Source organism: Acartia tonsa, chromosome 13 (assembly GCF_053477335.1).
Source record: "Acartia tonsa isolate MP-2025a chromosome 13, ASM5347733v1, whole genome shotgun sequence".
NCBI classification, from domain to species: Eukaryota; Metazoa; Arthropoda; class Copepoda; order Calanoida; family Acartiidae; genus Acartia; species Acartia tonsa.
Window position 1 is genome coordinate 3720279 of NC_137272.1, and position 14519 is coordinate 3734797.

The following is a 14519-nucleotide window of genomic DNA, read 5'->3' on the forward strand; positions in this document are numbered from 1 at the left end:
ATGAGAACTAATTTACCCGATATTAACATAGATGTTAAGTCTAGAATCTTATATTAACCTGTTTTATTAATCACAAATCTGCAATAATATATAATCTACTAGCGACTACGCCCCCCCCCCCTCCTCTAGAAGTCTCTAGTGGCACTTAAGTTAGGAGGGGGAAAAGTTGACCTCATCCCATATTAAATTTGAGTTTCAAAAGAATAAAAAAATATTTTGGGGGGTAGGCGGGTGAAAACACCCTCCCCAAAAAAAGTTTGAAACCTTCCTAGGACCTATAAGAAGCTTCACTGAAAAGAAGAACAATATCGGTTCAGCGGTTAGTGAGATCCTTCGGGACAGACAAAAAAACGCTTACTACTTTATATAATAGGATATACCCAGACGAAACAATAATTTATTATACAGGGAGAGAGGAAACATGGACTGTAAATTATAGTGGTCCCCAAAGTTTTAAATTACACTAACTTGCATGATTTCATACTTTTATCAAATCTTGATTAGGTTGTGCAGAACTTTATATAAATCTATAGAAAGGTCAATTTTGTGGTTTCAGGACAAACGCATGAGTCCCAAACGTCGGAGTGGACAAACGCAGGAGTGTTAGAATATTGATTTTATAACATATTTCTATACAGGTTAGGTTAGGTTAAGATATAAATATACAAATAAGCCTCCCGCAGGGGTTAGGCATTTGAATACCTATAATATAGTTCAAATAGGTTAAGTTTTCACTCCGACGTTTTTCCACTCTGACGTTTGGGACTCCTGCGTTTGTCCTAGGACCCAATTTTGTATATCTTCAATTGGAGCGTACATAAACTTATCATCCATTGTATTTTCCCTTAATATTGCTGCAAATTTTGAATATTTCATCAATTTCAAGGAATGAATACACATAAAAAAAGCAAATGTAAATAGTAAGTATGCAAATAATTCTTGCAATATTTAAGCCACACTCTTATTTTGTCAAACAACTTGCTAAAATTGTGCCACACCCAATAATAATATCCCGCTGTCAACGACCATTACTTTTGACACAGAATAAAATAGCAAAGAATCAGAGTTAGCATGGAGAAAGCAGGAACAAATTTGGTTTCCCTCAGAGTGGTAAGTTGACCACTGAACCCCCACATCCCTTATTTGAAATGTATCGAAAATAAGGTGGAGGGATATTTTTTTTGTGTTAATTGTTGTTCCCTTAGGTTACGTTATATTGGATGCTTGGGAGCTGGGCAGCCCTACAGGGTTAGGAACATTCGCAGGGGTTATGCTTAAAGATAAAATTTCCCCTCTACGCCAATTTTCAATTTATTTTAAAGTAATTGGAAGGAGGGTCTGTGCTTCTAAGGCACTTTAAGAGGAAAAATATAAATTTGCATGAAAGAGAAAGTAAAACTAATAGAGAGAGAGAAATATAGCAGAATCAGATTGAAAATGACTTGCACTTACAATTAAAGAAGTATGTTGATATAATGATAGCAGTGCTGTTTAGCAGGGAAAGTTACCCTTCTTTCCCCCCCCCAAAAAAAAAAAAAATTCTTAACAAAATAGTAAGCACGCCCTTAATTTAACATCCACTGATGAAAGTAAAAGTAATAACAAGCTTTTTAAAAGCCCAGAAAAAATGAAAAATAAAAACATTCATTTTCCTGCGATTACTGCAAATAAAAAAATATGTACATAAGTAGTTATAATTTAAATATTTTAGTGCTAAACAATTTTCATAATAGTGTAACTTATAAAATAGGATTATTATATTCAAAAGTAAACAGCTAAGTCATTTAAAGATAAGAACTTACATTTTTGTTTTCAAATATTAAATACATTTCACAGTTAATTTGAATTAGAGATAGGAATCTAAAAATCTAAGAAAACTTAACAAAAAGTAACTTTTTTGCATAAGATGATTAATACAATCCAAAAAAAATCATTAAGTTCTTGAACATTAACAACTATTACAACACATTTTCTTTTAACAATTAATGAAAAGAGAAAAGAAGGCGTCTTAACTTTTTTTATTTTCATTTTAAATAGCTAGTCGGTGTTTCTAGTATGTAGAAGATGTAAAATTGTCCATAGAATTTAGATATGCAATCGGTTTTTTGTAGACCTCTTATTTTCAAAGTAAGTTTTTTTTTTAAATTAAGTGGGTTTTAGGGTACTGAAACACAACAAAAAAAAGAAAATTGTCATTATGAACAAAAATAATAATATCTTTAATTTGACACCTTACTTTTTTTAATTCTGTTTAGTAATTATTGAAAAAATCAATTTTTTTGAACCCAGGAGAATAAAAACTTTGAACTTAAATATATCATTACACAGGCATAAGAAATAGGTGTTTATATATATTTTTAGAATGAGAAAAATGTTATAAATCCATTCTAAGCAAAATTTAAATAAAAAGTTTACAAAATAGTAAATAAACTACAAGAAAAGAAATTATCTGAAAATGTTATACAGGCAACCATCTTAAATCCTTGTTTTGAGAGTAAAATGGGAAGGGGGAAAAAGGGGGTTAAAGTAAGTGTTGCCTGTATAATATAATATGTTAGGCCATTTTTTTATTTAGATTTTTTTACTTCTTTAAAATTTTGCTTACAATGGATTTGTAATATTTTTCTGATTCTTAAGGTATATATGAACCCATATTTTTTATGCCTGTGTACCTTGAAACCGACTTAATTATTTTTTTTAAACTTAAATTACTTAAAAAATAAGATATCTACAAACAAAATTGATTGCATATCTAAATTCTATGGAAAATTTTACACCTAATACTTACTAAAAACACTGACTAGCTATTTAAAATAAAAATAAAAAAGTTAAGACACCTGCTTTTAAAATAGATATTAGAATTTTAATTACCTCAAAAGAATAAATTTATCTTAGAAAATGTTCTAGGCATACTATTATTTTAAATCAATTGTTTTTTATGTTTTCTGTTAAGCTAAAAGAAAGATAAGAAGTGAAATTAAGCACTCAACAAATAAACAATATTCCTAGTACATTAATAGAAGTTGAAGCATGGTAACATTTTATAAGTTTCCCATGCTGGCCCTTGTTTTTGGAGCTGCTGTTCTGAATATAGCAGAGGGTCTGAAGTGTGCTGTAGAAGTTCAGGATATTACCTGGAATTTTGTTCCAGGCAGAGACATCTCCCGCTATGGTGTCGTAAGTGTTCAAGATTGCAAAGCACTGTGTTTAGAAGATTCTGATTGCAAAGGAACGACTAGTTTATAGTATCTTTCATCTTCTTTGGTTTAATTTTAATTATGTATAATGGTTAAAACGGTCATAGATGTATAGAGCTTTATGTAATTTAATCATATTTAACAAAGAATTAACATATATATATTATATAAACAGAAAGAAAAAGAGATGGGGGGAGAGGGTTATATTGATTTTTGTCCTCTACCTCCTGGAAAATTTGGAAAATACAAAGTGTGGCAAATATTTTCATTGATTTTTTTGTAAGAATCTAATAAAAAGTACAAATTTCTTACATTAAAATAGCTTTGAATCTTATGGAACTCTAATAGCAGTATACAACATTTCTTGGGGAAGTAGTCAATCAAAAAGATACTTGTAAAGATGCTCCTAACATCTAACAAATTAATTAATCCTAAACCTGATACTATAAACAAGTTCTCAAATTAGGTTACACTTGGAGATTTGATGAGATTGCTGGCTGGTGTCATGAATTTGCTGAACTTGAAGGTATTCACTACTGTGAAGACTGTTATGGCGGCACCGTTCCAATTATGTTTGAAGGAGCCTGTGATGCTAGCCCAGAAAATATCCTAGATGAAATCTCCACTGAATCGCCTGATGAGTGCTATCTGTCCTGTGTTGGTACGGAGGGTTGCTCTGGGTTTACCTGGTTTGAAAAGTCATCAATTTTTCCAAATTTCTGTTTCATGTACAATGAATGTCCATCAGTAAACCCTAATCCAGGAACTGTTAGTGGATCATCCAATTGTGTTAATCCCGGCCAATGCTTTGACTACATGGAATTAAACTCTGAAAAAAGAAATGAACATGTTAATAATGGCTTGTTCTGTGATAGCATAAACAAGGAAAATCATCTCCCTGACTGGCAAGGTACAGGTTACTACAGATTTGTGGAACCAGCAGGAGTTATGTTATCAACTAAAACACCTGCAGCACTCATGGAGCATTGTATTTAGAAGATGCAGACAATGTTCTGCCTAATATTCTTGTTGGAGATGAGGTTGATGCATTTGTTTGCCAGGATGCATCCGCAGAAGCTCCTGGAATATGCGATAGAACTTTCCCCATAACCATAACTAAATGCCCTGGAGATTTTTTCGTGTACTACCTTAGCGACTTTGATCCTTTCCTGCATTGTCATATAGGCTTTTGCGGTACCCTCGAAGAATAACTTATCACTTCATTTTAATGCTGATTTAAATCTTTCAAAAATGTGATTTTTCAAATTCATTTAAAAAAAGTTTTAATAAATTATTAGAGTTATATATATATATATATATGTTGTATCACTTATGATAAACCTAGGTATTTACTTTATTTTACTTTTTACATAAGCTGTAACATTTTATTAGATCCTATTATACAAGCAACACATTTAATTTATGGACAATAGACTACCTCAAGTTATCCTAATAAATATAATTACACCACACTTAAAGCAAAAAATGTACCAAAATGTGTGCACTTTCTAACCATTAATGCGGTAGGATTGCATTAAATCTAAAAAAAATTGAGGTAATCTTAAAAATCTTTCTGAATTTCGCTAATTCTTGATTCTGGTTGCAAATCTAAGAGATATCATTTTAATTGTTGTATTTTTTTGCAACAACCCTAAAAGATGTATTGCTAGTGTCCTATGGCTATTATGTAAAGTTATTTATATAGTTGAATACAATATCCTTATTTTTTAGGGTGGTTTAAAATCTAAATCATTTTTCTTTTTGATGGTTTGTAAGCCATGAACTTTTTTATTAATGGCCTTAAAAGTTGAAAGCCAATGTTTAATTTTGACTCGGTTTAGATCGAAAATCGAACTCATAATTTCGGTGACAAGTATTGTAATATTCAAATCACCATGGATTACATAAATGCCTTGCTATGCAACATTGTACCTAATTGTCCCAGGAATCTGTATTCCAAAAATGATACAAATTATATTGTATGAAATTTGTTTTCCAAAAGCCGAAACACAGACTTTCTACCAATGTGTATAGAGTTGCTTCCTTTTCTAAATCATACTTAACTATTACATGAATCCCATTTTTAAGTTTAAAATCAATTCTATTATGCCTAAATAACTTATTATATAAAAGCTTTGCTTTTAAAAAAAAGTAACTATGTTTTAAAAGCACCCTAGTAACAAATAGAACATCTTTATTTAGGTAAAAACAAATTTTAAGGCTAAATTTGAAAACACGCCCCCCTACCACCCCCTTTAACCACCTACTACAGGTGTTTTAACGGTGCTAGTATATTTAGAAATTTATAATTAGCGTAGCGTAGCTACTCTATTTTTAAAGTCAATTTCTTTTGCTTTTCAAGTATTATTAAAGCTAATCACAAACGGTTTATTAGGGACCCCTTAAAAATAAGGGTATCTTTAGCCTTACTTTAGTTTAGGGGAGATAGTCTACCCTTAAATTTAGTAATGTCAAGCTTAGGTAAAGATTTTGATAGGAATACTTTAGCTTATTGTCTTTTTATTGTATGACTATAAACAAATTTAGGGTTTTAGTCAAAGTGACAAGTCGTGCACAGAAACCCCTTCCAAATGTTTTAAATTAATTTGAAATTACTTTATGTTAGGTTAGGTTAGAGCACTTGATAGCCCGTGAGGTACAAAGGTATATGCCCCGTTGGGTTAGGTATAGCAAAATTACAACACTTCCCACCATTATTTCATTTTTTAATAAGGAGGAAGGTGTAAGGAACTCGAAAAGCACTTTGAGGGAAATCACCAAAAATTTAAACTAAAATGAAAATAATTAGCGGTTTCCTATGAACACTTTGTCATACAAAGCCAGGATATGTTTTTGCATTGAAAGATTCCTCGTAATTTGTTGTTTTCTTTGTTTGGGTGCCATCCTTGTTATTCATACATTACAACAAATATTCAAGTAGTAGGTAGTGTTTCTGGCTGTATATATGTTCTTATGATCACTGAAAGGGTAGAACACTACCCTTACATAAAAGTAACGATATGTGTGTCTGTCTGTTTGTAACTTAATATCTTGCTATCCACTGAACTGATATGGTTCTCTTTTACATTGAAGCTTCTAATAGATCCAGGTTAGGTTTAAAACTATTTTAGGGAAGGGTACTACTACTATCCCCTCTTAAAAAGGAGAGAAAGAAAGAGAAAAAAATGTATTCCCATTCTAGATTTAGCTTTAAATGTTCTCTCTCTGTATAGTTTGGGCTTTTATCTAAATAAAAGATATTGTTGTAACACCAGTAAATACAATCCTGCAGAGATGGGTTGTTTTTGCAATTTTTGGGGGCTAAAGCAGCACACTTTTTACTGGGGCGGAGCTTCTCTATTGCCGTTGTCCCTCAAAGTGCTAGGATATGCATTAATTTACCCTCCTTACTCCCTAACCTCCTTTAAAGTTTGAAATGAATTAAAAATAAAATGAGTGTGGGGGGGGGGATGGGCAGTTTTTTGTTTATTACTATGACAGGTTAGGTTATATTAGATATTTGGTAGCCCCGCAGGGTAAGGGCATGGCAAGTTTAGACCCCATGCCTACCACATAGGTTAGAAATAAGAAAAAAGTAGCTCCTCGTTTTCAATTTATTTTAAAAAAACGGAGGCAGGTCTTCAGTGCTTAATAGGTACTTTATGGGAAGGAGTTTTATTTGTATAATTTAACCTGTATACTCATTATCTCGGTAACCGCTGGACAAACCTATTTTCCTATCCAGGAAGGTTTTTATCATGCCCCCCTTCTTAAAGTGTGACTTACTTTCTTTCAATTTAAAACAAATTCATAGAAGGATCCTCTACTACCTTATTTGGTTGAGGTATCCAGAGACTTAGAAAAGAATAAAGAGGTGATTTACCCCCCCCCCTCATTCGAACACAAAAAAAAGCTTGGATGATCCAAATGTATCTATTCTACAAGATTAATTTATTTAAACCGATTATTTAATATTTGGCCATGTTCTTGTGAACAAAACACAAGAAGTTTATCCTTGTTAAGAAAGAGTTATTACACCTATTCATTTATTTGGAACCAAATATTTGACCTAAAATCTCTAAATCTTGTTCCTTTACTTTTAAAAGCGTTTTTTTTCTATAGCTTTGAATGTACTTTTTTTGTTATCTTCTAGGATTTAATTTTGTTCATATCATAGCTTTAGAAAGGAATTTTTTGAGTTTAATCGAATTTCTGTTAAATGAAAGGAGAAAATAAACCCTCCATTAGGAATAACTATAGTAAAATAGAGCTTCAAATCCCCCCCCCCCCCCCCACTGCCAAAAAAAGATAATGAAATGAAAAATTTTTAGAAGAAATTTGTTTTATAACATTTTTAGAAAACTTTTTGTGTTTACATTACATTTTTTCATATACTTAAAATATATTAAAATTATTTACACAAATTGTTGTGATATTTTTACATTCTTTTTTATATTTCATCTGTATCTATCTATCTACAAAAAAAACAGCTTTAGATTTCTAATATTAGGTATAGTTAATTATTTTTTTTCCTATTCATAAATTTTCTATCTATTGATTTTTTAATGTTTTTTTTATTTTTTTTGTAGAGGCGATAACTCATAGGAGGGTAGTGGCTCCCCCCCAAAAAACTTTAGATTTCCATTTAGTTCCCTAAATAGTTAAAAACCATCCCAGAGCCCATTAAAAGCTACACTGTAAAGAAGAACCATATCGGTTTAGCGGTTAGCAAGATCCTTCGGTACAAACAGACATACATCCTGCTACTTTTATATACGGATTCTAATGAAATCATAACATAGAGAGTAAATGTTTCCATCATTAGTACATCGTTTATCATTACCATTCATACTAAAAAGTTGTCATACATTTTCGCAAAAAATCCATCTTTAAAATAGCGCGAATAGTTAGATAGGGTGCCTTTTAGTGAGGCAAAAGTTTTTTTTAAAGAATTCACCTCATATAAAAATGCACAATTATGAGATTAAAACCATTTTTTTAGCCCCGTGATGTATGACTAAAAAACTGGTTTTAATCTTATGATTTTACATTTTTATATGTGTAGTAAACTGAATATAATTCGATACTATACATAATATTTCAGGATGGATTACAACCTGTTCTAATCCACCAAAAAATAATAGGTTTCGAAGCGATTGTGGAAATATATTTACATATTTTTTGTTGTTTTGCATGATATACTAATCAAAAATGTAAATTGGATGGCCTACTCCCCATAATACCACCCTGCCCCCCCCCCCCCCCTGCTTGCAATCACATCCTTTAAATTCCTAACTTTTCCCAAAACTATCAACAAAAACCCGCAAAATTTAGCTATTTTTATTTTCTACCTAGTAAACGTGAGGTACCTCAAATAATCCTCAAGGACCTTAGGCTACGAAATATATAACAACCAACCTTTTGATTGCACGACCATTGTCTGGAAGTGTTAACTGCGCATGGCAATGAGTTGCACCTGTTAACGTTCTACTTTATAAGAATATTTTCTTTGATGCCAAAAAACTAAAAATCTTACAATAACATTACGTAATTAATGCAAAAATCAAGAAATATATCTAAATTGTATGCGCATTATGTTATGTTTGTGTTATTATGGCAACACCTTTGTTGCAAAACAAATTAGAAAATGGTTCATTTTGAAATCCTAAATAAGATGAATTTGGTCATCATGAAGAATTCTCATGAAGGTGGTGCGATCACATTTTGTCTATTGAAAAAGATTCTTCCTTTGGTAGTACATGGTACAAATTTATAGAATAGATGTATAACCAGATGTATAACTACATGGATCCCCCTGTTTATGCTAGCAAATTGTTTTCTGCTACTTGGCTGTGTTAATATTCCCAACACTATTGGTTGATTTTCAAATACCCACTTTAGAGTCAGCACAAGGTCCTTTGGATGGGGATATACAGTTATTTAACCCCTTCCCCCTCTATTTTTTTAAAACTCTAATGGTATAATTCAAAAATATGTAAGCAAATTTTGGAAATATACCTAGAGAGGGAGGGGACATTGGACTGTAAATTACACTAGTATCCAAAGTTTTTTTTTCAACGCTTTATCCCCTATACTAACGGCTACGCCCCTAGAGGCCTCTAGTGGCACTTTTAACGTTTTTTATTTGAAATATCTAATTAGAGAAATAATTGGTTTATGTTTCGTTCAAGTCTCTTTTCGGGAGGGGTAATTTTTTCTAGGGGCGATTTCTCTTGGGAGGGTGGTGGTACCCTCCCCCAAAATAGTTATAAATCTTCCCCGGACATATGAGAAACTACCCTGTTAAGGAGAACCCGATCGGTTCAGCGGTTAGCGAGATCCTTCAGTACAAACACACAGACAAACACACAGACATCCTGTTACTTTAGTATAAGGATTTGTCGGTTTAAAAACTATGTAATTTTGAATCGACATTTGTTGGTATTATCTTCATCTTCTTTACAGAGCATAGGCCACGCACAATGGTTTTCCATTTTTCTTTGAATTGGGCCTTAGTAGAGGCATCATTGAAAGATAATATATTCTTCTCTTTCAGTTCATCCAGGAATTCCCTCCTCCAGGTTGTTTTTGGTCTACCTGGTTTTGTTGGTATTATACTAGAAATATACTGGCAAACCAATAATTTTAATCTTCATATGGGTAATTTTGTATAACATCTTAGGGAATGTATATCAATTATTAGAGTAAAACACTAGAGGGAGAAAGGGTTAAATAACTGTATCTCCCCATCGCAACCACCTTGTGCAACCTTTCTATTGGGTCATTGAAAATCAACCAATGGTGTTGCTTATATTAACTCAGCTAAGTAGCAGAAACTAATTTAGAAGCAGACGCAAGAGGTCTTTGAAAAAGGAAGGGAGGTAGTTGTCTGTATATACATCTATACTATAGATCTGTACATCAATTTATCGATCATTGTCTTATCCTGTAAGACTTAACTAATGGTCATATAAAATGAAAGAGGACTATCCACGAACGAGAGCACATGATTATAAGTACCTTCCAGCATTGACCCTAAGTATTTTCTTTCCGAATATAATAGGTCACCATATATTATTGATATATTGACGAGAAAATTTATGTTTCACCATGTTTTTTTTAGGTATTTTAATTGATTTTGAAAACTTTTATGAAGCTAATTCTTTTAATAAAATGGATATTTGATGATACATATGCGAATACTCGTATTATATAGATTGTAAATTAATCCATATTAGCATTAATTTAAACATACATATGAGATATAGTAAATGTGCTTTTGACTTTTTTTTTATTTTTATCATTTGACAACATGGACAATTAAAGACACCCCGAACTCAACAAAACGTTTGATAGAATTTTAACTAAAAATGGTGGACATTTTTTTACTTTTCTTCAACTTGAAGTGGTAAAACATAAATTTTCTCGTCAATATATCAATAATATATGGTGACCTATTATATTCTGAAAGAAAATACTCAGGATCAATGCTGGAAGGTACTTAGAATAACGTGCTCTTGTTCGTGGAAAGTCCTCATTGCATTAGCATTGTTTAAAAAGCTTACAGATTTAAAAGAAAAACCTGTGCTTTTCCTCAAAATGCCTGTTGAGTAATGAATCCCCCCCCCCCTCAAAAACTAAATCAAAATATTTTGACGTAATGTTATGTAAGCGAATGTTGACAGAAAAGTAACAAGTATAACATTTATTCATGCATAAGTGTGACTACATTTAAACAAACAAATTTTCATTTTCTTATTATAAGCTTAAGTTTATCATTTGACTTCAGTGACATATCTAGTTTTTATATATTAATGTCTGTATTTTATTTACAGCGAGAGATAAGACAATGGACTAAATATTTACATACATCTCCACAAAACTGCACCTTTTGAATTTTTAAATTATTGATTGATAAGTTTAGATAATGATAGTTTGAAACAATTTATCAAGATTGAATTAAAGTGCCTAAAATTATACGTCAACGAATGAAAAAACTAATTAAAGTAATTGTAATTTTACTGGTTTGTAGTCACTACCTGTCTGTACTGTACATGCATATAGGAAGTCTTCTCAGGGAGAGAGGGGACAATTGGCTGTTCATTACACTAGTCCCAAAAGTTTAAATACAGTTTTCTTATTAGTTGGCTTACCAACTTTGGGGACTTTTACTACATATTGATTGATTGGTTTATTAAGTTAAGTGTTCAAACATTTCAACCACTAATTTTGAAGAAGGGGTTATTTTGTGTGTCATCTTGTGTGATGTACATAAAATGTCTTATCCCTTTATATCCCTGAAGTCTCCTGCTGACCCTAGACCGCTCCATCTTGGTGTATCTTCATGGATCATACAAATGTCAAAAAGTTTGTATATTCACACCACACTAGTTACACATGATCGAATTACATTTCTTCAGAGGTATAAAGGCATAAGACAATGGCTGGTAAAGTTATATCCCCAATGATGATATACACAATCATCCCTTATGGGTTATTAGTGGTTGAAACGTTTTAACACTCAACTTAATTGAACAACCAATCAAAATTCACAAGTTGTCCTTAAAGTTGTTCAGCCAATGAATAAGAAAACGGTAGTATAAAACTTTGGAGACCAGTGTAATAAAGAACCCATTGTCTTCTCCCTCCCTGGATTTTTGGGCCTGGGATACAGGGATGGGATAACGTAAAACAAATTATTTTTTTTTCTACACGGATGGAGCGGACATTCGGCTGTTTATTACATAGGTCTCCAAAGTTTTATAATTGCGTCTTCTTATTCGTTGGTTTGAAAACTTTAGCGACTTTTTTTGAATTTTGATTGAATTTGATTAAACGTTTCAACCACTAATTGTAATTTACAGATAGGTAGGTTGAAATTAATTTTATCTTAGCTGCCAATTTTTCTACTGTTTTTAACGGTAAATAACAGTGCCACGGAATTAATTTGAATTTATTTGAATTTTCCTGATTTTTAGTTACAAGCACTTTGCTTTTAGTTTGTTTTGATATCTTTTGTGGTTTCCAAGAAAAAATGGGAAAGGAGTAAATGAGCCCACCCCCTGAATAAGGATTTTCAAGAGCCACCCTTGTATAGGGTTAAGCAAATTTGCTAAAAACTGAGGCATGTAGGCCAAACTCGTAAAAATACTCATCTATTGATTAATGGCCATAACAACTCCTTTTTGGCAAAAAAACATAAACTAATGTTCATTGAATGTAGCAAAGAAAGTTTTTTTTTGTCTTGAAGCTAAAAATCTGGTCCGAAAGGGTTACGCATTTTAAAGAAGTCTTATTAGTCTTGAATCTACTCTATAATTCACTTGTATTTCCGTCAGTCAGTCCAAAATGCAAAGGAGGAAATGTGATTTTCTCCGCTGTTATTGAAGACATACAGCTGAAATTTTCAGTGAATATTCCTATGACATAAGCGAATCTAGCTTTTTTGTCCGTCTGTTATTTTTCTTGATTTTTTTGTGTGCGTTTGGATGTTGTCATCCTTGTTTACAACATATTTGTATTCTAAAACGTTTTCTGTTCTGAACCTGTTTTTTGCGCAATTGGTTAAACTTTTCATAAATACTTTAAAGTTTGACTGGCCCCAAAAACAAATTAGGACTGATCTTATCTAGGCAAATTTTACTCCACTTTTCAGGGAGGTTGTTAAAAATATGTTAAAGTAGTCGGACGTTTGTCTATTTATGATGAAAATAATCAATTACATGGTTTTATTATAGATAGTTGAGCATATTTTGGAAGCATAGTTGCTTTTTGTGTAAGCAAGATATGTCCGTTTTTTCGACTATAACTCGCCAATGAGTTAGTCGCTATTAAGATTCTCTTTACCTACATGTTTATAGAAAAGATTTTACTGCTTTACATATTTATTTATGGTTTCTCTAATATTCAATTTACTGTAATTAAAACAGTGCCATTTTTACACTGATAATTCCCCCTTTGGCTAACCCCTACGAGGGGGTCTATAAATGGGGAGCTACCAAATAACCAATATAACTTAACCTAACTTGACCTAAAGTATTTTCTATCTATTTTATAAATAAGGTAGGAGGGTTTATCAGTGCGCAGCAAGGGTACTTAATGTGAAATCACCAAAATTGTGTTTTCTGCACTACCTAAAAACAAATTTGTCAAAATCTATCTAATTATAGCATAGTTAAAAAAAAATATTAAATATTTTTAAATCTTCCCTAATGAAAAGCAAAAGAAAAATGTATTTTTAAGGTAAAAGTTATTGCTAAAACTTACTGCCTATAGTTTTGACCCCATACATAAGGAAAAGGTGTTTCATCAAAATTGTAAAAAAAGTATTAAGATTACATTTTTAATGCAATATAATTATATATATCCTTGTATAAAAGTAACAGGATGTCTATCTCTCTGTCTGTAGCTTAATATATCGTTAACCGCTGGTAAGACACTGGTAAGTGGAGGGTCGACTTACTCCCCCCCCCCTTTACAAATTATTTCACTCGTCTAGCATAGCAGCTTAAAGAAATTGTTCTTCTAGTTTGAAGTAAAACTAATTGTTACTATTGTAAATTGTATAATTCTCTATTTAATACTCTTTGCTTTGCTGTTTTTACACAATTTTAGTGGTTTTCCGGGAAAATAATTCGAGTTCAAAAGAAAAATTTCTGGGTTAATTGATGTAAAATAGTTTTGGAGTGAGCATAAATTTAGATAAATAACAGTAAGGTTTGCAGAGTCTGTCCAAAACTGCCAATTAAATTCATAGTCTATATGTCGTTATAAAAAATGTTAAGTAAAACCTTCATATGCTTTATAAAACGATATAACACGGAGTTCTATATTAACTCACTAGTGGCTACTCCCCCTAGAAGCCTCTAGGTGTATCTGAGTTGAATTTGATAACCAATCTTTTTATTCAAATTTTTTTTACAGAGAGACAAAGATCCTTCTACTTTATTATAAGGATTATAAGGATTTGCAATTTTAGAGCCTAATAAATTGATTCAAATTAAATGCGGCGTTGTCTAAACTAAATTAAATTTGTGTCATTTGATTTACTAAAATTAAAGATTTTCCATATAAAATTTAATCTACTAAAATTGGCTAAAATATAAAATCTACTGGTTGAATAAAATGCCCGAAAATGTTCAAATATTCATAACTCTTTCAAATTATGACCGGCGTAAAAAAATGCCTTTAAATCTAGAAAGCGCAGTAACTCTATAAATCTCTAATAGAAGCTCTGTATGTCTGAAAAATAAAAACACGCTGATTTGAAGTGATAGAATTATCAATTAATTTTATATTTTGACTATTAGACAAAATTACAAT